At 39.9% G+C, this 27,573-nt stretch overlaps 1 protein-coding gene across 1 annotated transcript in view; it reads left to right on the top strand.

Annotated features, from left to right (window-relative positions):
• Nucleotides 1-416: 416 nt before the first annotated feature.
• elfn1a (extracellular leucine-rich repeat and fibronectin type III domain containing 1a) overlaps nucleotides 417-27,573 on the top strand; it is a 55,400-nt gene continuing 28,243 nt past the window's right edge. The window contains exon 1 of the mRNA XM_077618675.1: nucleotides 417-656. The gene's annotated coding sequence lies outside the window, so the exon portion shown is untranslated. The remainder of the gene's footprint in view (nucleotides 657-27,573) is intronic.

Raw genomic sequence — 27,573 nt, 5'->3', positions numbered from 1 at the left:
TATTTATGGATTTTTTTTAGGCCAAATATGCTTCCTCATTGACCCGATCACATGATCGTATCGGCAACATCTTCCATCGCCGGTTCTGTTATTTAATAAATCAACTAATTGGCCAGAATTGATGTCTATCGGCGTCAATGGCGGCAAAAGAGCTGACGTGAAATCGACCGCATCATTTGGCTCTCGACCTAAAGAGGATGGGCGTGGCCAGGGACACAAGTGGGTGGAGTCCTTGAGGAGCAATCTTGTTAGGAGCTTTGCTGACCCGAAAAACGTGCGCCTCTCTCTCTCTCTCTCTTTTTGTGGGAGAGTCGCCTGCCTCCCTTTCTCTCTCCCCCTCCCACACACACACAAACACACACTCACACACTTCCTTCTTCAGCCCGCCTTTCCTTTCTCCAGTCCATCCCACCTCCCCTCCCCTCCCTCGCCGGTCGTCTCGGCGGATAGAAAGAAGCAACCCGTGCGAGCGGCTCGGCTCAGCTGTAAGCGAGGAGCGCCGGTGGAGCTCCGGCCGCGCCGAACATTGGCGGGGAAAGACTCGGCAGCCGTAACTCGTCATCGTAATTAACCTGGATGTTGGAGCCCTTTTGGGAACGCTTCTTCTTCTTCAGAACCATGACGCCGAGCCCGGCCGGCGGTCTCTCGGAGCGCAGGTAAGAAAGACCACCTTCCGTTTCGGGACCGGAACGCAACAAGCATGCTTATTATTATTCCATGGGCTTTGAATAAGAAGGGGGGTAGGTGGGCTTTGGAGGAGAGGAGCGATTAGAGAACATCTCCTGACAGGAGGAGCGAGCAAGTTTGCATTCAGCACCACGGACAGCTCCTCCCATCTGAGCCTTTCGAAGGCTCCGATGTAGGAGGAAAAAAAGTTGTTTGGCGCCTTCATATATCAGCTGAGGAGTTCGCTATAAAGTTGCCGCCATCGGTAACAAATGACGACAACAATGAGCTTTTGCAAGACGGCCTTGATCTATTTTATTAGACGGCGCGCAGTCATTACAGTTGGACGTGGCGGGCTCACTCACGGATAAGCCGAGGATTTTGTAGCCTCTGTGCCATCTGTCTTTAGAAATGCACACTGGAAGGGGCAACGCCCGCGTAATACCTTGAGACGCAATGTTTTTAATGTTGCTTTGGAGGAGCTTTTCTCTGCTTCAAGTTGCTCCGGAAAAAAGAATCCCAACTCGGGTCGAGGGCTTTGCTCACAACTTTTTTTTCTTACCATCTCTCTCGCTGACTTCCTGCCCCCCCCCCCATCTTCCTTATCTTGATTATGCAGCTGGATGATTGAGTCAGCTATTTTGTATGCAACTTGCTTAAGCTCCCTCCTTTGTGAAAGGAGAGGGGAGAGATCGTGCCGAGGATACCGAGAGCGAATTACAGCTTCTCGTGACAGTTAAAAAAAAAACGAAAGAAAAGATGAGGAGGCTGCCTCCGCTGGATAAATTGCTGTTTGAGGGAGATGGATATCCTGAGGGGACGGCGGGCGCTTGGGGAAGCATGGCCGACCTTATTAAGGGGGAAACGGCAATCGCCGATGACACATTTCTTTGGATAGGAGCGTCTAAAACTGTTAGAAGTAGACAAGGCAGGGAGAGGCTATGCGTTCTTAAATTGTGGGATAAAACAATTAAAGCAACAGTAGGCAAAAATTGAGGGTGGCTTTAGGCTGCCACTAATATTAGAGACATGTATGTTGTCATTAGAACGATTTATCTACTATTCCAAATGAAATACAATGTAGTTGACAAGCAGAAGGGGTGAAAATACGTTTTTTTTGTTGCAAAATTCTCTTAAATACGCAACGAATAAAATGCTAATGTTGCTATTCTGACAAAAGGCTGATTGCTCACCTCCCTGCACAACTTCAAGTCATTTAAGTCATTATGGTTGTTTTTGAGGCTCGTGTTTATCTATAACTTCCATTGCGGAGGCCAAAATACCGACATGTACGTACTGTACGTCAAAAGAAAAATACTCACTTCACATCTACCTGTTACAATGACAACAAAACTTATGGTCTGCTCCTTCTCATGGCGATTAACTGTTAAGTATTTAGCGTGTAGAGGTTGTTTTTCTACAAGTAACAATGTGTAAAGGGAATCACGCTGGGAGACATATGGAACAGCAGCACGGCACAAAGCGTAAAACTTCACGTGCCACTCGACAAAGCCGCTGTTGCATCACCTCCGGCGTCCCGTGTGACGCGCGTCCGCTTGATTAAACCCCCCGCCATTTTTATGTTGCCTCACTCAGGCGAGAACGGTAAAATCGGGAAACGAGCCACAGAGGGGGGATATAAGACGACGCGACGTTCCTTATTCCGTGAGTTTCCATTGTTGCTATTCATTTGGGGACGCCGTATCGGGTTGTTAGCACGTACGGCTGGCTCACGGTATGGGGATTTCGCTTTTGAATATTATCTCCTGTGTGGAGGCGGGGCTTGGATGCTTGGCGGTTACTCTATTTTTAGCACCGGAGTATAAGTCGCACTAGCCAAAAAATGCACAATGAAAGGGAAAAAAACATTTACTGGAGCATAAGTCGCATTTTGGGGGAATTTTCGTTAATAAAATCCAAAACAAAGAAGAGATATGTCATCGGGAAAGGCATTTAAAATCAAAAAGTAATGAAACAACAGACTGATTCTATATATATATATATTTTTTAAGTAATTACAATTTTTTGGTAATTACTTTTATCAGTTAGAGCAGATTTTAGGGGTTTGCTTTTGGGGGGAGGGGCATAAGCAAAAAGGTCACCAAACGAACACCAATGTTAAAATTATCAATATAAGGCCTAGAGCAGGGGTGTCAGACTCGGGTTGTTTCGCGGGCCGCTTTAACGTCAACTTGATTTCACATGGGCCGGACCATTTTAGATATAATATTTAGATTTTTTTAATAAATGGATTAAAAGAACTGGATTAAAATCCCTGAATATTCAGTTTTTTATATCTCTAAAACAAAGTTTATTTTAGCTTTTTTATATATATTTTTAGATTTTACAAAATGATTTTTGAACTAAAAACAGAAAAAAATATTTAAAAATTACATTTATTGATTTAAAAGGGGGAAAATCAGGAAATTTAATATACATCTATACTCTTCATTTTAGTTGATCCTAAAAGAGAAAGTCGGCACTCATGATTTACTTTCCTGGGCCACACAAAATGATGCGGCGGGCCAGATTTGGCCCCCGGGCCGCAACTTTGACACGTGCTTTATAGTGTCTTCTCGTTTGTGGAAAGATCTCCATTCGTTTATTTTCTAGCTATTTTAATGACCTTTTCCATAACTGATGCTAAAAAAAAATACAGGTAGATGAGAGCTATTTTTTATTGCGAATTGCTATCTAAAAAAATACTAAAAATCGAAACAAATATATCTTACCAAATTCGGATCCTCCGAAAATGACTTAATGGGGCTTCCTTTTATAATCACGTGATCGGGGTTATTCCTAATTAATCCTAAGTGATAGTGAATCCAAAAAAATACAAGAACATAGACTCCTAGAGGGTCCTCTTCCGGTTCAGTGTAAAAATACTACATACCTGTCAACCTCTGCCGATAACTGCCCTAATAAATGATTATGATTCCCCTTACAAACCTCCAAAAAACCTTACAAACACCGTACGAGTCGTACGGTGTTTGTAAGGTTTTTTGGGGGTTTGTAAGGGGAATCATAATCATTTATAAGGGCAGTTATCGGCAGAGGTTGACAGGTATGATACTATGTGAAATAATATAGTAAACTTGCACTGGAGTATAAGTTGCACCCCTGGCTAAACTATTTCAGAAAAAAAAGCAACTTATAGTCCTGAAAATACGGTATGTGAAATTGTTAAAACACCATCTATCTCTACGAGCCTAAAAGGCGAAGTAAGACATTATCGATAATGCTGCCCACAATTTTGCCTGAAGACACCACACACATGAAGCAGGCATTGACTGCAACCTCTAACATTCCGGAAGGCAAAAAGGAAGAAGAGCTGAGGTTTCCCATTATCTAATAAAAGCTGTCGTCGGTAGATAAATGCAGGAATGAGAAAACAAAGCAAAAAAAAAAAGCATCAGACAGACTTTTCTCTTTTCTGCTACATTCTTTCCTCAGAAAGTCACAGTGAATCAGCACTCTTGCTTGGCTTCCTCCCAGAAAAAATAAAAATGCAGTTAAGGTTATTGGATGCGCCTTGTACAGCAAACGCAGGTGTATTAATAATAATAATGATAAATACAAACACAGCAAGGGAAGACAATGCCTTTTGTTTGTTTCTAAGGTTATCAGGGAAGTCATTTGATTCCTTTTATTTCCCATGAGACTCAAAAAATATCTCCATCGAACTTAAAATGCTAACTAAAAGCAGCATTTTTTATTTATTTATCCTGTTTTGACCGCCAATCTAAAATGATGACAACTATAGGCCTTACAGAAGTGTCTTATCAGAATTTAAACATTAAAAAATAATGATTTGAACCATCGCTCTTTTAAATACTGAAATTTGTAGTTCTAGCTAGTACTAGTTTATACAAAATTAACTCATTGGCTGCCATTGACGGGAACAGATGAGCCAGAATTGCTGTTAAAAAACATTTCAGTCGAATTTAATTTTTTTATTCGAAATTTAAGTCCTTATTTAAAGTTACAGTATCACGTAGTAAAAGTAGCTATAACTGGTAGAAATGTATTAAACTTCAACTTTTTCTTTTTACGTTTACTCGCATGTACTTGCCAATTGATGCGTTCGCCAGGCCGTCACTCAAATATTCACGCGACTTTAATAACACTATGTGCAGCTTCATTGGCACCATCCTATCCGTCAATCAAAATGAGCTCATCAATTATTCATGAAAGTAACAGAAAAGGCCACCAATGAATTAGCGCGCAGATGTGCAAACATTCAAATGTGCAAGTGAGAGCATTGCTTTTTGACTGGCATGGGTGACCAAGTGACACTTTTTTTTCCTTTCCCTTCTGTACTTGGCACTCATTTAACACATGGGCTTCCATTGACAACTCTTGGCGTCCAATCCAATTTGACTGACAGGAGCGAATGAATGTTCGTTGTATATAATCGTATTAGTGAGCAAAAGGCATTTGATTTGTTCTATTCCCATAAATTATGGTAAAGTGTCCACATCGTAGATTAAATGATAACTAGAACCAGCGTGTTTGTTTCATAATTTTGTTTATCCATTAAATTTTTGCCCTATTGGGAGACATATCTTGTTTTGACCACCAAGTCATGACAATTATAGTTCTCCCAGTCAAAATGGATTTGACCAACACATCAACAACCCGAATACGGGATGAATAAGGTTATCTAATCTAATCTAAACAAGGGCTGGCTCTAGAGGTGACTGTGTAGTTCCTTTAAAAAAAGTGCATTCAGCCAAAGCACCTTCTCTGTCCGTGCCTCACATACCTGGAACTCAATACCAATTAGCATACGTCAACTCACGTCTCTGAACCTCTTGGCCAATCATCTTAAAGCCTGGCTGTTAGTCGAAAAAAATTGCAATCACAACGTTGTCTAAAACTGTGCTTCATGTGTGTGTGTGTGTGTGTCTTCGTTAATCTTCAACCTACGCAAGAGACTTAAGATGAAAATTAGCCCTCGGCTACAATCTTACATATTTACATATTCAGTAATCCCCCAAATATTGCGGCTTCAACTTTCGCAGCTTCACGACATCGCAGATTTTTTTCCTGGGGGAATTTTTTTTAATTACATTTTTTGTAAGCTCATAAAAATGTGAAAATCCAAGCTGAAACTCGCAAGCGGAAGCCACTCCTCCTTTCCCCGCTTGCTATTAGGACTGAAGTAAAAATATATAGATAAATATTTATTTATTTATTTTTTACTTTGAGGTTTTTCGTTTATCGCGGCCATGTCTGGTCTACATTAACCGCGATAATCGAGGGATTACTGTATATGTTCATTCATATGTGAACATCGAGGGATTGCTGTATATCTTCATTAACATGAATATAAACATGTTCATTCATATGTGCTGTCCCTTATTAAATAAATCAACTCAACTCAAGCGCCGACAAAAGGCCTAAAAGATGAGCATTCATGCCTAACCCTCCAAATTTAAACGAACTGGACGTCTATTTGCTAGACTGGAAAACACGGTCATGCAGAACGGTCTGCTACGCTGATACGCTGACATCGAACAGCGTTCCACCCGAATCACCTTTTCTGGCTTTCACCTCACGGGTTTTCTGAAAGCCGGCAGTGTTTTTTTTTAGGCACCGAGGAGATGATTGGGATGCCGCTAGAGTTGCATTCGCTCGCTTAGTCGGTCGGTCAGTGAACAAACGCTCCTCTAAGTGTAAGACGCTCTGAAGTAAAGAGTCAAGAGTAGCGAGCGCAATCAGAGTCGCCGACTCGGACCGACGCCGACTGAAGGTCGTCCTGTAATTTTTCCTCGGAGAGCGCTCACGCCGTGCGTTGTCACACAGCTTGAACTCGGAGTGATTGCTTTGAGTCCGGTCGAGTCTTTGTATACTGATGGACAGCCTGAAATGCGTCCACAAGTAGACAAATGGCAGCCATTGGCTGGGTAAAGACAAAGGAAGGAGTGCCGAAAGGGCAGAATGGAGCACAAATGGCTCTGGTCATTGTACTTAATGACGGTTATTACTCATGGTTTAATAACAGTGTCGGGACTGACGGAGAGTCTGGAAGTGTCATGGCGGTGGCTTTTTGTTTCTCAAGCTAATCTCGGTAGCGTCGGTTTTACAGATAAAATTTTGGATCAAGGCATGGCGAGCGACCAAGGAGACTGGGCGCAATCACCCACAAGTGATTCTGGTTACACACATTCCCCACTCACAAGGGTCGCGTGGGGTGCTGGAGCCTATCCCAGCTAACTACATTCACCAGGAGGTAGTGGTCAGCCAATCGTAGTACATTTTACAAAAAAAATACCATATTTTCACGACTATAAGGCGCACCACATTATAAGGCGCACCCTCAATGAATGACAATTTTTTTTTTTTCCATATATAAAGCACACTGGATTATACCTGTCTATTTTGGAGAAAATTTAAGACTTTTAACTGGGCCTTATAGTCGTGAAAATACGGTATATATTATTACCAAATAGAAGAGTACAAATGTGTGGCAACTTATAAATAGTTCCATACTAAAAATTCACCATAGTTTCATTATCATTAACATTGTAGTAAGGATGAAATGTCCATTTGCTCGTTTATTTTGACCAAAAACAGTCTGAGGAAAGGCAAACAATCTGTCCTTCAGGTCAGATAAGACAGGAAATTGTTCATTCGTCCCTGCCAGTCAATATTGATTGGACGCCTAGCGCTCATATAATAGCCCTAAAAGATGAGCATTCTATAAATTTGACGCCTTTGCCATCAATAGCATGAAATAAGATAAACACTATACAAAAAAACTACTTTAAAATGCTACTTGGGTCTGTAACTGGGGTGTATTTACGTTTTTATTCATCTTAATTTCGTAAATTTAGCATTTACTTAGCATTTACTAACATGATATTAACCTCTTAGGACCTGGCGTCCACATATGGACATCATTTTTCTAAGAAATGACATCATGTAAAAAGATAATTCTTTGTTTTTACACTCATCAAGTCCCAATTAGCCTAAATATCAAAGAGAAAATAAAAGTTTCGGTCTTACAAGGTTAAAGAAGAATTTCGAATGAATATATTTATTAATTGTACCAGTCTGAAGGACAGCTCAGAGCTGGTCAACATGGACAAATATACAATAAAAGAAACCCAACTGGACAAAAACGCGCCTCCTGGCAGTTTTAAGTTGGAATGAAAGTCCGTCGGGCCGACAAAAGGACCGGACGGGAAAAAAAAAATCTCCCTTTGACGACCAAAAAAGCGAATCGTCAGCAGGTTTTAGTCAAGGCCGGACATATGGCCGCCCAAATTATTGATGAGTCAGGCTGCGCTCTTTAAAGCACTCATCTCCTCATTAAACGCGCCTCGACTGGATGCGTCCTCTCTGATGTGTCCACCGCGACTGATGACGGTCCAGAGAGCCTTAATAATGAACACACTGTCTTCCCTGATTGAGGCGCTCGCTAATTTGCCTTATTGTTTTTTAAAATTGGACAGGAAAACAACAAAGTTCGCTACGATGGAAAACTACTGCAAAGTTGACACGTCAGGGATTTTACACTTTGGAGAATTGGCTATTTTTGGTCGTTTCTAAAACCTTTGAAAACTAGGAACACTAAATAAATATGTTCAATTATTGTTTTTACATTTTGTGGACTATGAGGCACCGTTTTTTTCATCGTTTGGCAACTACTCTTGAGATTTTTACTCCAGTGTGATATTTTTTTTTAACTCTTGATTGTGCATCGTTTGGCTAATACTCAGGTGTGACTTACATAATTATTATTATTTTTTTTTAAATCTGACAGCTACAAGTTCATTATATTGTGTTGTTTGACTATAGGTAACTCCAGTTTACTACTAATATTTTCACATTTTTACTACTAATATTTTCACACATGTTAGCTCGTGGTTTCTGACAAATAAAAAAATGGCAAGCCCCCAAAAATACAACTTATACTCCAGCATGAAATATTAGTTTCTTTTTTTTACTCTTAATTATGCAGTCCGAACAAAACAGCATATATTTTCAATTATAGATCATTTCTGTACTTCTCTAACTATAAATACATTTATAAAACAAGGCTTTTCCCCCCTTGTTTGGTTTCTAGCTGCGTATCTTTCGCACACATATCTCACACGCAATTCTGTTTGGTCCAGTTCCACTGCAATGGCTTCATTTTTCACCGCCACATCTACGAGACCGTCAAGTAAGGCCGAGTGTGTTGATACGACACTGTCGCCATGGAAACTGCCTCCAAACTTGAAGCCACGCTTGCGGTGTTGTCTTACAAAAAAAATAAAAATAAATAGATAACGGGAAATTAAAGTGCCAGCATTCTTACCATGAACAGACCACCGTGTAGCATGCCACTCCCACTGGGGGATCTTTCTGAATACTTCGCTAACCAATAGGATGCCGATTATTTAACTCAATCGCTCGTCTGAGTACCACACAGAAGATTCCTTTTCATTCATTTAAATAGATACGCTTGCACAATCTGGCGTCCATTCGCCCCTTGCCGTAAAAACGGCGCCTTCATGGCTGCTGATGAATTAATAAGGTAGCTTAAAATGCTCCAAAACGTACAGAAATTAACCAAAAAATCAACGGGAATCAACAAACGAGCAGGAAGCCTATCAGAAAGTCCTTCAACGTCACTAGAAAATGACACAAAATTTATCGGAAATAACCTGTAACTACCTTAAAATGCAAAGGAATGGAATGGAGGGTCAAAATGGCGAGTAAGTTGTTAAGATTTTGGGCCAAAAATAAACTGGTTACATGAGATCTAGTACCAAACTGAGTTTGAAACGCCTGGTCTAGATAATTGGAAATGTAATCGTAAAAACAGCACCTTCAATGGCAGCCGATGAGTTAATAAGGAAGCTTAAAATGCTACAAAACTTACAGGAATTAACCTAAAATTCAACGGGAATCAACAAACAAGCAGGAAGCATATCAGAAAGTCCTTCAACGTCACTAGAAAATGACACAAAATTTATCGGAAATAAGCTGTAACTACCTTCAAATGCAAAGGAATGGACGGTCAAAATGGCGGAAAGTAAGTTCTTCACATTTTGGGCCAAAAATAAACTGGTTAAATGAGATCTAGTACCAAACTGAGTTTGACACGCCTGGTCTAGATAATTGGAAATATAATCGACAAAAAAGAGGGCTCTCATGCGCCCCCACATAGATTGCGCCACCAGCGGTTGCCCACATTGCACATGCCAAAGAACCAGCCCTAATTAGCAGACCTGAACGAAACTATAAGTTTGGTTGAAGGAGTGTTGAATAATAGAATGATGGCAACGGCAGTCATTAATTTGGGAAAGCGAGCGTCCACTTTTAGCTTGAAATTCAAAATGATAGAAATGTCTGTCTGGCAAAGCTCTGAAGACAAGAAGAAGAAGAAGAAGAAGAAGCGGCCTTTAATGATGGCCATCAGACGCGACAGCTGGCGAGAGAGTTGCGCCGTCCCCAGCTGCCGAGCCTCAATCTGACGCTCCACCTGTTGTCACCTCGCTCGCTGGCGCATGAGACGGCGCCACCTTTCAGGGCCAATCATCTCAGCTCGGTGATCGCCCGCCGGGAAGCGGCAAAGAGAAAGGATGCGCGCCGGCAGATTGTCACGCTCGCGATGTGTTAGTCCTCCAATAAAGAGCAAGATTATGCCAAAATGCCGGCGTGACAATTATGCTACGCTACTGAGATGTCTTTTGCGAGCGCAGTTGTCAAAGTGGCGGCCCGGGGGTCAGATCTGGACCGTCACGTCACCTGGTGCGGCCGGCGAAAATAAATCATGTGCTTTATTATAATATTCAAATGAAGATGATAGACTTAGAGAAAATATACATTGTTTTTCCTCCTTTAAAAAATATATACACATTTTTAATCCCCTAAATATATTTTTGGGTTTGTTGTCAAAAATAGTGTTTTTATAAATCTGAAAAATGAACGAATAAAACTGAAGACCCTTTTTCCCCACTTTTATTTTAATGTAAATAAAAAATGAAATAATTAATAAGAAATAAAGTAATTTTGAAAGAAATTATTGTCCTTCTCAAAGAAAAACAATTCAGATAAATATTATTACAATCCCCTGAAAATGACGTTATCGAGCCCCATTTCCGGGCGTGGCCCATCGTTTAATTTAAAGCGTGGAAGAACTTCATCAAAGAAGATTTGCAGGCAAATTCCTCAATATAGCATGTGATGTTAAGTCATCTTAATAATAATAACGACATTATCAGGGCCTGAAAGCGGATGAAGTTTCATTAAATTTCCCCTGCTCGTCTGCGAGGAGGCCTTTCAGGCGATATGAGCCTGATTAAAAGTCAAAGAATTCATCTTTGACCGCTTTGCCAATTCACACCAGCGCATTTGCGACGGTGCTAAAAAATGCAGTCTTATTATAGAAGGTGCAAGCTTGGCTAACTGTATCGTTCTCCGCTTAATCTGATTTACAGCTAAACACCCGATGCCACGAATCCCCGTCGCCTAACTTTTAATTAAAAACAGAGGGCTTTTTTTTTCTTAATCTATCTATCTTTCACTGTCTTGACCAATCCCCTGGCGCCAATAAATGATGACCGTACTGACAAACAAAATACGCTATATGTAAATAAAAGGATTATATAGAAATAATACAATGGGAAATTGTCTGGGATAGGCTCCAGCACCTCCCATGAGCCTTGTGAGGATAACTGTCCAAACAGTAAAATAATAATAAGATAAAATGGCATGATAAGTTTTTGAAAGTTTTTGAAAAATTACAAGGAAACGTTTTTAAGTGTGAAAAGAAATTAAGGAAGCAACTTGAAGATGGAATGTTTTCATATATATTCGGTATTTGTAAATAAAAGGATTTAATAGAATTAATACAATGGGAAATTTATTTTACTATTAATAAACATTGTATGGGATAGGCTCCAGCACCTCCCATGATCCTTGTGAGGATAACTGTCCAAACAGTAAAATTATCAGAAGATAAAAATACCATGATAAGTTTTGGAAAAATTACAACTGACGTTTTTGAGTGCGAAAGAAATTAAGGAAGCAACTTGAAGATGGAATATTTTCCAAAATAAAACCAACACCTTCACAAATTTAAAAAAAAATAATGTACTTAAGTAGATACATATTAAAATTTTTATCACACTTCTATCTTGTCAGTCTTGTTAGCCAAACGCGGCAGGCGATCTCCATAACACCTTCATAAAAATACATATTTAGCATCTCCCACCACCCAAAAAAATCCCAACCAGAATTCCGAATGAAGTGCACCTGCCTAGGATTGAATCAAAAAGCAACCTGCCTCGATTTAATTGCCACACTAGATGGAAATAAGCTTGGGAAAAGAAAAAAAAAAAGAGAAACTCAAACCGTGTGGGTTGCGTTCAAAGCGGCGCTCATCCTAAAAATACTGCCGTCTTCAAGTCCTACGTTATTGCTTTGACTGTAACGTCGACTTCAAAGCGTCTAAAGTTCGACAAGGTGCTGCGGGGGGTCTCGGCAGATTCATAGTCGCTTCCCGTCGCTGATTAAATACCTGCTTGGTTTTTAGAGCTACAAGTAGACTGCGTACAAAACAAGAAGATCGCAAGGCTCTTTGAGCCACTCGGTCGCTCGGTCGGATTCTTTTTTAACCCGCTAACTCCTGCAAATGGGTTTACTTGGCTTACTAGGTCGGTCGTCTTGGACTCTGGAGGTTAAGGACCACCACCAACACATTAGCGCGTAGCAATTGGAAAGACACTATTTATTTTAAGCGTTCCAAGTGGACCGTCTCCAATGGACTTAATTCATTCCACTCAATATTGGAGAGAGGATGAGATTAAAAAAGTTCATTCACTATTCAGCACATTTCTCACTGCACCAAGTTGAAATCACCGACATCCATTACAATAAAAAAAAAAGGCATTTGAACGAAATTGTTCACCTCAAGTTTAAAATGAGAGCTCATTACCAAGCAATGCCTTCTCACTTATCGAAATAATACGGTAGAAATTCCTTTTTTTTTTGCTTCATGTGAATGTCTTTTGTATGACTGGGTGGATTCTTAAGAGCCTGCCACCATTCATTTGCATTCATATTAATCACAAACAAGGTAAGCCTCGACCGCGCAAAAAGATGCATTGGTTCAATTTACTTGCATTTTGGATAAAAAGATGGCAATCAGAGAGAAACGTCAAGGCTTTCACTGGGGTGACAATTGTGAAATCACTTTAACCAATAGTCATAACCTTGGACTTCCATTGTTGAGCTTACTATTCTGCATGGAAACTAAAAAAGTTCAACGATGTCACCTGAGCACACTAACATAAAATTAGTAGCACCACTTCCAACACCAGCACCCCGCGGTCCTTACTAGGATAAATGCAAGTCCTAAATGTCAAAGAAAATAATAATTACCTAAACAAACAACAAGAACGGATGTTCTACAGGAGAAAATTGTCCCTCTAATGCACAGGTGTCAAAGTGACGGCCCGGGGGCCAAATCTGGCCCGCCATATCATTTTATGCGGCCCGAGAAAGTAAGATTTAGGATCAAATTCAAATGATGATAGATGTACATTACATTTCCTGATTTCCCCCTTTTTAAAAACAATCACTGCAATTTTTTCATCCAATTTTTTTTCTTTTGTGTTTTTAGTTCAAAAAGCATTTTGTAAAATCTAAAAATAAATATACAAATATTTTCCGTTTTCTACTTTAAAAAAAATATTTTGTTTCCATTTGAAATAAAAAACATGATTAAAAGACATTTTCCAATACTAAGAAAAAAAAGCTCAAATAAACATTGCTTTAGATGTATAAAAATGGACTATTTAGGGCTTTTGATCCAATTTTTTTAATGCAATTAAAAAAAAAATCTAAATATTAGATCTAAAATGTTCCGGCCCACATGAAATGGCGTTGATGTTAATGCGGCCCGCGAACCAACCCGAGTTTGACACCCTTGCTCTAATGGCAAATTATTTAACTGCGGGAAACACAGGCACCAATAAGTCCACAATTCATGAATCAAACATGAAACAACAATATGCTTTGTTAGAATCCACAAAAAAGACGTTATATAAACTATAAACCCTATTAACTACTTCAGTGCCCCTTGAGAGGCCTTCAGCCTGTACAAAACAAAAGCGAACTATTAAAAACCTTGAAAAAAAATCTAATAAAACCCCTTATTTAAGGAAGCTAAGACTTGCCAGAAAAAATCCAATGCCAACACCCTAAAAAACAACAACTTTTTAAGACCACCCTTTCCTCATTCTGATACATTTGTGCCTATTGGCCCAGTCGTTATTCCGAAAAGTAAAAAGTGATTCAGTGCTGGAGTCGATTTTACGGAATACTCACTGGCGAAATTAATGTGGATTCATAAGACAAAAAGCGGCTTGAGTGATTGCGTCGTTGAATTTTAGCCGCGTTTCAATTGATTGCTTCGATCCGAACCGTGGAAAATAAAAGGGGGGGGGGGGATCTGCTGGAATTACGTAACAGCGCCTCTCAGAAAACTGGATGAGAGCCAGCGGCAGCTTTGAGGGAACGACTCGGGCCGGCCGGGACTGCAGTTCCAGCTCTTCGTCTCTTTTTAATGTGCTCTGGTTACGCGGCCACGAGCCGTGTCACTCGCCCGCTAGCCTACATATGCTCTCCTCGGGGGGCTTTGGCCTCCGTGCCCTGCAGTCATTGATTTCGTTGCGAGAGCGTTATGGTGGAGATGATTTTCAAAACAAAGCGGCCCACATATAATATTCAGATTTTTTGGTTGTGCCGCACAGCCCACTCGCTTTGACCGATTCATAAGGTTCCAAGTTCCAAATGTTTCAAAAATTCACGTCAGCATTTCATCTAATATTTTTCTAATTTAGACATAAAACAAATCAAGGCACACATTTATACAGACTTTGCCAAAAATATGTAAAAATCTCCGGATCATCTTGCAAGAGTGATTCTGCATATTTAACCTTAGTCTCATTCTGCAGAAAGTCCTTGTGGACTTCCTGTGTGTGGCTCCAGTTTTTTTTTACCTAGGTCTACAATGTCTTCTGTGTCTGTGCTTGCTACCGTTTTGCTACTGCAACCAAGGGAATTTCCCGAATACGGGATGAAATAAGGTTCTAATCTAATCTAATTTAATTTAAGCGACCTGAAAGAGTGCCAAAATGAACAGATCAATGCATAACCCATGTGGAAGCTAATTTCCCCGTATATTCCATTTTCCAATTTGTTATGCTAATTTGTGTCTCCTCCTCATCTATAAGCAGTCAAATGTAATACTATAGGCAAGATTTCATTTTCTGTCATTTGGTGGCCGTTGAATCCCATTTTCTCGGCTCTTTTTGACAAGATACATGTTTACGTGGACAAGCGTTACAGTTGTCAAGCACTTTGATTGGTGGAAGTGTGGCTAGCGAGGGTACACAAGCGTCTAGCGAGCTCCTTCACGGAGTCCCCTGAATTACCTGTCAGCATCGATTACACGCAGTCGGGGTGGACGGGATCTGGGATTTTCTCTTGCTGAGAATTAAGATAAGCTCCTGTCTGCCCGCTTGAGATGCCCCTGTTGACCCACCCGTTGAATGAGATGTGCATTTGTTGTCGTGGCCACACACTTGTGACATTCTATACACGGGACGTGAGTTAAGAGTTGAAAAAAAGGACCAAAAAGTTGAATTTAAGGACCAAAAAAAATTGGTCATTTAAAAAAATGTAAATATTAGCATGGAAATTGGAATTGAAATATTTTTTTAAGTCTACAATGATAAAAACAGCATATGGTCAAACTAAAATTTTTTTTTATAGTATTTAACTACGTGCAAGTCATTGTTGACAAAAGATGCCCAATTCAATTAAACCAGGAAAACTGGCTATGAATGCTATTTTATTCGCCCAATCAAGTCCAAATCTAGTGGGCGTGTACTTCAACTAATGAGTTAATGCCATTTCTAATTTATTCGAATTTAGTGTGGTTAGCACTTCCGCCTCACAGCTCTGAAATCGAGGGTTCAATCCCTGCTGGCTAAAAAATCCAACATTCCTGATAACTAAACAAGTGCTTTTTCCAAAATGGAGTACGTATTTAGTATTTAATGGCACCATATGCACACCTCATGTCTTTCCTAACCTATACGCCTCCTCCACTTGGGGTTTGTCTTTTTCGCAGCTCTTGGCTCATCCGTCAGCCTTTTTTCAGTCCCGTCGCTCTCCCGACACACTTCATTGGCAGTAAATTCCAAAAAGAGAATGTCCCATTTCTCTTGTTATTCAAGCGCAGATAAAACATTCGCCTCGTTACGTCCTTGGAAATTGGAAAAATATACACCGGAGGGGGCCATTTCCCGTTAGTTAGCGGCTGCCGCACGGTGCGCCTCGCAGGGTAAATAGACCGGATGCGTGGGGTACATTTCTTGCGGGGTCTTACATCACACAGGTGGACTAAATCACTGTCGAGACTGTAAAATATGCTTTTGATAACACTTTCAAAAGAAACCACTATCAAATGTAACTGACTAAATACAGCACTTTCAAAACAAACCACTCTAAAATGCATCAGACTAAATACAGGACTTTCAAAACAAACCATTCCAACGCTATTCTAATGATGTACTCTACTATTTACTTACTCTGATTTGAACCTTATTTCAGATTGAAATACATAACGATCAATTCATTGTTGCAGAACTATTAGGTCAAAAATGCAGGTGACATTGTAATATTTCATAAATGCTTAAAGTGACCTCTTTTGCAGAAAGGTAAACAGAAATTGTCACTTCCTGTGCCAGTACGGTGAATCAGGTTAATACGGGAATAATGCATGCGATGTAAGCATATAGTCCCTGTTGTTTTAACTCTTTGAAAGCCTGGCTTCTCATACATATTTACATACTTTTGCATATTTATGTCAAAAATAAACTGTCACAAATGCCTTCTAGGGGTACAGAAGAGCTTCTTATTTGAACAATTGCACTAAGACTAAAATAGAGACATGCTTATGCGGGAGTCTATTACAGTGCTAGAATTATTAAAAATGATGTCACTTTTGACGCAAAGTTGATATTGTTTATGGTGTTTTTGGCTTAGGGCACATGTGTCAAAGTGGCGGCCCGGGGGCCAAATCTGGCCCGCCGCATCATTTTGTGTGGCCCGGGAAAGTAAATCATGAATGCCGGCTTTCTGTTTTATGATCAAATTAAAATGACGAGTATAGATGTATATTAAATTTCCTGATTTTCCCCCTTTTAAATCAATAATAATAATTTTTTAATCATTTTTTTTCTGTGTTTTTAGTTCAAAAATCATTTTGTAAAATCTAAAAGTATATTTAAAAAAAAGCTAATATTAAACATTGTTTTAGATCTATAAAAAACTGAATATTCAGGGCTTTTAATCCAGTTATTTTAATCCATTTATAAAAAAAAACACCTAAATATTATATCTAACATGGTCCGGCCCACCTGAAATCAAGTTGACGTTAAAGCGGCCCGCGAACCACACCCCTGGCTTAGAGTTTACGGTTAACATTTAGTTTTAAAACTCTTAATAGCATCTTTCATAATATCATGCCGCTGTCATTAAAAAAAACAAATAAAGTGTTGCCAAACCCTGTAAATATTGTATTCACAGATTCATGTCCTAAAACAGCTTTTAAACAAATTTACTCGAGTCATGTTGTAATAAAGCAATTCGTCATAACGACATTATTTTGGATGACTGTGACCTACCAACACATTATTAGAATCCATCGGGCAATTTCCGAGATTGTGACGGCTCGTTTAATACCCCCTATGTTCCCCTTTAGGGTCAAGAGAAGAAAATATCGATTCAGATGAATAAGGAGGTCATTGCTGGGGTTTGGGGAATATTCTATTCCTGGCTAACAGATCAATTCTCCCCTTGTTTTTTTTAAACGACGAGACTAATGTAAATCTCCTTGAACTGAATTTGAGAGGAACTATTTATGAGTCTTTCAGGACAGTTTCCTATTCATTATCAGTGAGGGAGCTGCAGGTGATGCATCAATTTGACACCGCTGCTAAGCAGCACTTTCTCAGAAACCGCCAGGCATCCTTTTTCCGCATCTCGATCAGACTTTCTAATGTTCCCCACCGGGGCTGGAGGAAGGTAACAAAATTGTGACTCTGCCATTGATATCGGCCCAGAAAATCAACACTGGCTGTAATTCGTTTGCCTCGACGAATCTGGTATCATGGCGACCGAAGGCTGATTAACACTAAACGGCGGAGACTTTTTAATAAGTCGGCCTAAGTGGTATCCGGGAAAACATATTTAGCCAGGTTTCTTCTCGGGTATTTCAATTTCACAAATAGTAATAGGTCTTTTCAGCGCCCCGGGAAATGAGATGCGGTCGTGTAAATACGATTCCATCAGTCGGGAGAACCCGGCTAATGATTCCCGAACAGCAAACCTCTGCGATATGGCGTCCATGAAATGTTTCCCCACCAAGGCGTGTTGTTGCAACACTAACAGATCCTAATTCTTCCTCTAATCCCATTAATTGAACTACCTAGCACACAATCCAGGGCAGGTGGGACTATAGACGAAGAATGCGGACAAAATATCATGCTCATGTTGTGCGATAATAAAGCTATCTTGCCGCTTTATGTTGTTTACGTTGTTTACGTTGCTTACGTTGCTTACGTTGTTTACGTCGTTTACGTTGTTTACGTTGCTTTTGTTGCAGTGTAAAGTCTTAAGTACACATTTCAATGGTTCTTCATCATGTTTCTTCTTCTAATCAGTAGGACAGAAGTGGCAGGCGAGGCAGGAGGTCTAAAAACTGGAGCGCAGTTTTACTGGTAACGGAGAAAACTTTTCAATTGAGCACAGAATAAGGTTGGTTAGGAAAATCAGTGAAAGGACTGAAGAAGCACTTAAAAGAAAGTTAGAAACAAAAGACGCAGTCAAAACGCTCCAATGAGGCAAGCGAGTAAACAGCAAAGCTAATAAGTGGAAAATGAACTTAGATGGGATTTGTCACGGGAACGGGAGATAGCTATTGGAAGAACTTTCATCAAAATGGCTCGTTGGGAGTTTGCGGACAGACTTGGACTGAATTCTTGTAAAACAGAAGTACGCAAGTCCTTTGAATTTTTTGCGATTGGGCCCGATTTCCGATAAATTCCGATCGGATTTCTGATCGTGGTCTTCCTTAGTGCGAAGTGTATGTACGCATGCCACAAGTATGACTGAAACAAGATCCAAGATGGCCCCTAACGTCAAAGTGCGATGTCCTGGCATCCCTCTTGACAATCATCTGATAACAAAACCCCTCCCTATTTCCGTCAGTATCATTTGATCCCGCCCGCTGAGGTTCAAAGACGTGAAGCACATCCCCTCCATGACAAATAATGGATTAAGGGGATTAGAGGCTAACAAACATGGAAAAAAAAGGACAGATCTTGCATTTTACATAGGACGAGACGAAGCTTACCACGGCAACGCGCGACATGTCAAAGAGCCGACAGGCTGAGACGGATGGCGTTTTTTTTCTCCACGTGTGCGACCGGAACAAAAAAAAATCAATTTACAGAAGGCGATTGTTCATTTGTGACGATAGAGACGAGCAGGGGAAGATTGAGTTGACTCGATTGGATGCAAATGCTGCTGATGGGGACAATGATCCTCCCTCAATGGATCCAATTAGAAACGTGTTATTCTCGCCATTCATAAAACAGTGAGGTCAGAATAATCATTTCCCAATCACACGAAATTTGAATTGATTATCATATCTAATCACGTCTATTACATTTGTCCCCTTGTTGCAGTCCAGTTTTCTTGATTGATAACTGTTGTTTTACCTCACATTGGAGGTCGCCATTGTTGTTTGTTTGTTTCGCCCCGCCTAAATTTCACAGGTGGTTCACCCTACTTTAGATTTATGTTTCATCCACAAGCCTGACCTCCTTAAAATTGGCTCCGGTAGCTCTCTCTAGAATTCTTTGAAAATTCAGCCCCTGAAGCCAATTTCTCTTGGCAACGTGAACATTTTAGCCTTGTCTGTTATGACCTACACAAGTCTTGAAAACATAAGCCTGAAGGCACATCTACTCAGCATTTTGGTGTAAAGATACTAGCCTCACCTCATAAATGCAGGAAGAATTTAGGTTTTCATTAGATTAATAGAACTTGAGCCTGAAAAGACACAGGAAGAAATTATGGAGGATTTAATTCTATTTGGATTGGATTAGATTTTTTATATATAAGAATTTCAAATGTACTTTTTCCTGTAGTTCTATCTATATTTTTAATAGCTAATTGTAAATGTTAATAGATGACAGGCATTAAATAATCATGTGTCATATCCCTTTTTTAACTGTCTTCATCACATATTCGGGAAATTTCGTTGTCACAGGTGCAAGAGGGTGAGAATGCAGATATAGGAAAGGCATTTTAGACATAAATAGATAGGTAATAAGTAAGTTAATAAATATATATATAAATAAGCGTGTTGCTGATATATATATATATATACACACACATATACATATACGCATACATACATATATATATATACATACATATATACATACACATACATACATATACATATATATATACATACACATACATATACATATATATATATGCATACATATATATATATGCATACATATATAAATATATATATACATATACATACATATATATAAATATATATATATACATATACGCATACATACATATATATATATACATACATGCACATAGATGTACATGTATACATATGGTAGGTCTTAACACTCAGCCATTTGTTTTGTTAAACATTTGCATGGAAAGCCATTGCCACTGTATAAAAAAAACCTAACTAACTGAAACTGTTACTGTATAAAATAAGAACTTCAAATGTACTTTTCCCTGTGGTTCTATCTATATTTTGAAAAGCTACTTGTAAATGTCAATAGATGACAGGCATTGAATAATCATGTTTCATATCCATTTTGAATTTACGACTGAAAAACACATTCTCATAATATTGCTGAAATATCGCTCAAGTGAAGCTCAAATTTAGGAAAAAAACATCGTCCGAATTGAGATCAAAGTCTTTACTATTGCGCTGAGCAGAATTAATACTGCATGAAACTACCTTCAACCTAAGCATGGATATGACTGTCAATTAGGAAAAAAATATACAATATAAAAAAATATGTGTAAAAAAAGCTGTTTTGACGCCGTTGGAAATTCAGTTTTCAGGACAGCAACGTCTCTAAAGGAACACGCCGCTCTAAGTAATGTTGTGGCCGGAGGCTTTACGGCACCCTCAAGTCGGTTTTGCGAACAGCATTTCAGTAAAGCTGCGTTTTATGCCCGGTATTACCAAGAAAAACTCGCAGCAAAAAGCAGCCTCTCCCGTGGATAGCGCCTCGCTAAGTCACCTGGGAGGTTTTTACAGGCGCATCTTACAAGCGCAGTTGTAAACAAAGGCATCACAAGCAAGTAATAGTGATGGGCCGAGGGGCTGACAGGCTTCTGGGGCCCCTCAAACAGCAGCGTGAGGCGCCCGAGGCGCCCGAGGCTGAAGGATGATGTAGCTGTTGTCCCCCGACTGGAGGGATGTGTTTCCAGACCTCAGCTTGGATCCCATCTGCCGTCTCTCCCTCCCCACCGAGCCAGGCGCAGTGACCACAACAGACTGAGGGCAGCTTTAATAGTCTGCTACAAGCACGACGTGCTGAGCTTGTGAAGCCCGAACGGCGTCGTTCGTCTCTGCTGGATGTTCAATGCTTACTTTTCCACTTTGCTTGTTTTATCACCTTATGCACTTTCTCAACATTGGATTTTCTTAAAGGAGTTGACTTGGGGATGGCACAGAAGCTTATTATAATAGAACTGTCGTTTTGGGAATGTTCTTAAACATTAGCCGCCGAGGTACTTCACGAATGATTGGAAGTGATTCGCTACCGCGGACGTGAAATGAAAGGGAGAGCAAAGGGTTTATTATTTTTGCCTGAGATTTGAACACTGAAGATTAGAACTGTGAAGCAAACATGCTTATAACTTATCACTGTACTGCTAAATTAATACCGTGAATAATCATAGTCAAAACCCGCCTCAGTCTTGTATGGAATGAGCATTGATGAACGTACAGCCGCCATTTTGTCCAAGAACTTCCATGGTATTGACATTAAACTTGATCTGTAAGAGATCAAGATCTTGGACTTGTTTACTATTATTTACTTGGGGTTCGTTATGAAGTTGGTCTGCAATGCCTAGGAAGACGAATCATTCTGATGTCCTAATTTGGACTTTTCAGGCAAACGCGCAACAATACAGCAATACTTCAGAAAACCTACCGTATTTTGCCGTTTAATATATATATTAAATGATTTTTACTTTTTTGAGCCTCCCGTTTGTGCGCCATTTAATATACCCCTGCCGTTTAATATACCCGGGTATATTAAACGGCAACTCAGCTTTTTTGGCAAGATTTGTATGGTGTTCATGGGGGCATCATTATAGATACTTAAGTTCATTAAAATTCCAAGTCAGACTTTATTCAGCAGTAAGTAGTTTTAACCTGAGCAGTAAGTAGTTTTAGTCTGCAAAACGTTGATGCACCCCGTCACGGCATAAAGAGTGCGTATTGGATTGCCCCTTCCCGTTTGTGCGCCATTTAATATACCCCTGTCGGGTATATTAATACATTCCCTTTTACTTTACTTTGTACTTTATACTTTTTACTTTAATGCTTTTACAACTTTCCTTGTTCCGTATATTGCCGGGTATATTGAATGGGGGTATATTAAACAGCAAAATACGGTAATTGTTGTTTTAAGCACGAATCCATTTTTTAAATTTTAATTATCATCTTAGAACGTTATGTCCATCACGAATCATATGTCAGCCTGGTTTGGTCAACTGTCAGCATACTGTCTTGTTCTTATCACTTGCTAATTTTCTTGCACTTTCAACACAAAACTTCTCTAATAGAAGCAGGCAGGTCTAAGTCTGATTAATTATTAAAACGCTAATAAAAATAATTTTTACCTTTGAATCGGAAATGATTATTAATTTCTCTTGCTAACCCGAGCGGCCCTGCCGTAGACTAATCCATCCAATAACGTGTCAGCGTGTTTCCCTCTGGCAATTCATGTCAAACATTGTGTGACAAAGCAGAACTGGCATGTTAAGCAATGTCCTCAGAAAAACGGGATGTTCCCGTTTTTTTTTTCCATGAAAAACGAGTCAATCATCAGCCTGGATGGACGCGAGTCAGCCGGCGAAAAGAATCCGCCCACGGCCTAGGCGGCTGACTCCCAAAAAAACCGTTGCGCTCTGGTCTCCGTCTCGTGGAGACAGACGTCATCTCGCGATCAGCTGTTTAGCTCAGAGAGACGGCAGTCTCATCTTCCTCAAAAGATGCAGCCGCCGGCTGCCAGAGAAAAATCTCCCACTTTTCAAAACGCTCTGTTTTACTCGTGGCTCCCCTCGAGCTGCCCGACTGTTTGCTTTTGTTTTTCCGCTCGTCTGAAAATAAGACTCCCTCTCCTTTTATTTATATATATTTGAAATAAAATCCAAAAAGTGAAGGGAATGAATCAAGGGCTCTCCTTTAACGTTTGGAGGAAATCATTTCGTGAGAGATCTGAGGAGGAGGATGCTCTCTCGCTGGTAAAAATCAATTGGGGTCTGCTATTCATTGAAAAAGATGATCCGTGAAAATATGAACGTGGATTACAAATAAACATCAGTTGGAAAGGGGGATTCTAATTGCCATCTATTAACTCGGCCTGTCTCGTATCTTCCAGAATCGTCATTACAAAAAAAATAAATCAATAAGGCTGTTCTATTGACTGAAAGCAAATTATGCCTAAATCAATGCAAACGTAAACATCGTATTTCCTCTCTCACCAATTGGCTGAAAGCTCCCCATAAAAAAAGTAACATGATCTGTTAAGAATCATCTTGTTTATATTCTGTAACAATCAGTTCTTGTCAAAACGTAAAAAGCAAAAGAAAATTATTAGCATGATATCATATACACGCAGCCATTTTTCTTTTGAATCCAAGTCAGGGCAAGTTCGCATTTTTCGTCATTAAAAATAAATAAAAACTTGACCTTTACGAGGGCTAAACCGTAAACTCAGTCATAGCCGATTGGACATCAAGTGACATCTATAGTAACCAATGAATTACATACGCGCCGAATACAGAAAAGGTCAAAGTATGCATCTTTACGCCACCAAAGGTGTTTTTTTGCGTACGTTTCTATGTATGCAGGCTACGTTTCTCCCATTAGTCGCTCAGATGCTGACAAGTTGTATGCTAGTAGATTGGAAGGCGCTGACAAGATGGGGGGGTGGCTGCCTATCCAATGAGGAGCGCTCTCCGCGTGGGGCTGAAAAAAATCGGCTTTAAAAAGGCAACACGAGCCAAAGGAGATAGCGAGCCGCACCCGATCATTTCAGCGCACCCGCTGCGACTCCTTGCACCGACCGGGGTACGAAAACAACCTCACTACACTGCATGACTGCGTTGGAGACGGTGATTTGTTCTATTGGATAGGAGGTCTGTTATGGACAAAATGTGCAGTATGACGTCGAAGAATGTCATTAGCATGCAAGTATGGTATGATTATTTATATACAGGGTCCGCTATAGGTAACTATTCAAATTCTCTTGCTTCTAATTACGTTGATACTTTGAAATTTTTTCTCTTTATATGCCATTTGAAGCTGAAATATTATCATTTTACTTTGGAAATACAATTATATTGAAGATGTCTTGCCAGGTGACAAGAAAACAAGGCAGTATGATCCTGATTAATTATCTGAACTCACACAGATCCAAAACTATGGACCTTGTCCAATTAAAATGACGTTTAACGGTTTGCCTCTGCATAGTCGAAACCACAGAGGTGACTGAATTAGTCATGACTGGCAGTCAATGCATTCGATGATTGCCCTATAAAGATTTAATGAAATAAACTTAACACCAAGGTCCTTAATGCATTCCTAGTGACTGCAATATCAGCAAAAATTGAACTGAAGTATTTTCATCCTCCATCAAACAACTCTTTATCACTGAAGACTAATTTTCAGGATAAATGAATACATTCAAAGAAACACTCATGGGAATTCTGGTCTTGAATCACTTTCCACTACTTTAATTGCTCTGAGACACTTTACGCACAGCAAATGCCGCAACCCGATTTGTACGGAAGTCCCACTATGCCGCACGATTTTATAAACGATATTACTGTCAGATTTATAGGCCGGTAGTTGTCACTACTCTCGGGCTCACGGTGGGGACGGAGGTTACACGCCGGCCGACTCAATCCCCGCGGAGAGAAGGGTGATGTCAGCATTCCAGCTTTCAGGCGGTTGGCATGTGTCCAAGTAGAAGGACATGTGGCAAGGAGGCATGAAGAATGCGCTTGCAAAAAAAACAATCTTGGCCTTCACTTTCAACATTGTGAATTAATCATCCCCCTTTTCCCCGTGAGAAAAGACAAGTTGTTGTTAAGATTCTTTTTGAAAGTGCACTTGTTAAAAAGTGGACGTTGACATTTTTTTGCTACAACGTCATACTTTAGGGATCCGCGATGTTTATAGTACCCGCTGGTGGTTGCATTTTGTATTTCGCCGTTCTGTATCGTGTCAAATCATGGAAGAGTGGTTCGTGACAGTTAGAAAATGTGTATACATTACACCTAATATTTATTCATACATTCATTTTCCGAACCGCTTATCCGACTAAGGTTTGCAAGGGGTGCTGGAGCCTATCTGAGCTTTTGTGTTGGCCATTGTATGAATCAACTTTGACTACAACATGAGGTTCACTTGTATGTTGAATACAAAAACTGCATCCAAACGATGCCCAAAACAAATAACACTCTATTCATTCATTTTCAGAAATTAGGGTCGCGAGGGGTGCTGGAGCCTATCCAAGCTTTTGTGTTGGCCATTGTATGAATCAACTTTGACTACAACATGAGGTTCACTTGTATGTTGAATAGAAAAACTGCATCCAAACAATGCCCAAAACAGATAACACTCAATTCATTCATTCATTTTCTGAAATTAGGGTCGCGAGGGGTGCTGGATCCTATCCAAGCTTTAGTGTTGGCCATTGTTTGAATCAACTTTGACTACATGAGGTTCACTTGTATGTTGAATACAAAAACTGCATCCAAACGATGCCCAAAACAAATAACACTCAATTCATTCATTCATTTTCTGAAATTAGGGTCGCGAGGGGTGCTGGAGCCTATCCCAGCCGACTCCGACTTGAAGAGTACAATAAATAGTCATTTGTACAGCATACTGGCGGCTTATCTTCTCATATTTTGTTTTTATGCAGCAAGATACAGTTTGGTTTCACAGCGTTAGAATCCAATCCGACACTGCTATGAATTTGAAGCATTGCATCGCAGCCGTACGCACGCATGACATGTTATAAACAAGTCAAGACGTGAACAGCAAAGCAAACGGGAGAGGACAGAGACAAACGCGAGGCGGGGAAAATGCAGCCAGGCACCACGGGAGTGTTGCTGAGAGTGTGAGACAGCCGCTGTCTGTTGGAGGCTGTGAAAAGATACGCTTTACAAATGGCTGTTCAGGGGATGTCGCTCCTTTATTATCCTACTTTGTTAATGCGAATGCTGAGACGGCGCCGCTTCGTTTGAGTCTCGTCCACGAAGGCCGTCATAGTTGGTGCTAGACATTCAGCCTTTAGAGTGGTAACGGCGTGTTTTTGTTGTTAATTTTATTGAGATCAATCTTGTATTGATTTATAAGTGTTTTTCTTATTTTTTTGATCAAAATGGATATAAAATAACGATTGCAAGTGATGAAGAAAATTGAGGCTTGGTGGCTACATGCTGGCAAAAATGTAGTCGATATAAAAATATATTTTTTTAACCCTAACTAGAGTGGACAGCTGCTCAAAAGCTGATGATTAAAACTTGCGTCACTTTTTCCGGTCATTTAAAAAAACGTAATTACTAGCAAGTATCAAGATTTTTTTTAATTAACCATTATAGTACCGTATTTTCACGACTATAAGGCGCACCGCATTATAAGGCGCACCCTCAATGAATGACACATTTTATTTTATTTTTCCATATATAAAGCACACTAGATTATAAGGCACCCGTCTATTTTCGAGAAAATTTAAGACTTTTAAGTGCGCCTTATAGTCGTGAAAATACGGTATATGAAATTATTTTTATTCACATTTATAAGTACACATAAATAAATGTGTACTATGTCCACAGATACAAATGTACACACGCACACAAATATATATATTTTTAAGAACAAAAAACATATTAAAGCAACACGGTTTTGTTTTCCACGATCAAAAGCAGCCAATGGCCCGACAGCTGAATAAATACACAGCGTTTATAGGGCCAGCGTGATGAAATAATGTCCACGAATCCCCCGTATAAAAAAATGTTGTTCTGCTAAAGCTTAAAAGCCACCCCTAATGTTTCCAGCGGCGGCAAATGAGCCGTCATCCCGGTCCCAAGTGGATTCCGGCAAATCCTGTTGCATTAAAGCGGTCTCAAGCACAATCTGCTCAACAACACGACGCCACATGCCGCTAACTACGCTACAAGTCGCGTAGCTACACGGACCCCACGCCATCAGACCTTCCAACCAACCTTCCACAATTTTAACCACATTTTCCATCACGTTGGCCATTTCTATAATCTGGTTTTATAGAAGTTACAGTCCATTGTGTCAACAAATGATCCGATGCATTCCTGTTGCAGTAATAGTGAATAAATACTCTCATGCACTTAACACCTGCCTAATAAAACCTCCTCACCGGGGAGTGGGAAAGAAGCTAACAACGCGGAATCTATTATTTTGCACAAAACACATTGCTGCGTACTAATGGAAGTGATAAAGATTTCATGGAATAATGAATATAAAGAAGAGTCGGGCACAAGTCGTAGGCTTGTGTG

This window comes from Stigmatopora argus, chromosome 14 (genome assembly GCF_051989625.1).
Source record: "Stigmatopora argus isolate UIUO_Sarg chromosome 14, RoL_Sarg_1.0, whole genome shotgun sequence".
Classification (NCBI taxonomy): domain Eukaryota; kingdom Metazoa; phylum Chordata; class Actinopteri; order Syngnathiformes; family Syngnathidae; genus Stigmatopora; species Stigmatopora argus.
The sequence above is the reverse complement of the archived record's forward strand: the minus strand, read 5'-3'. Positions and strand labels throughout refer to the sequence as shown.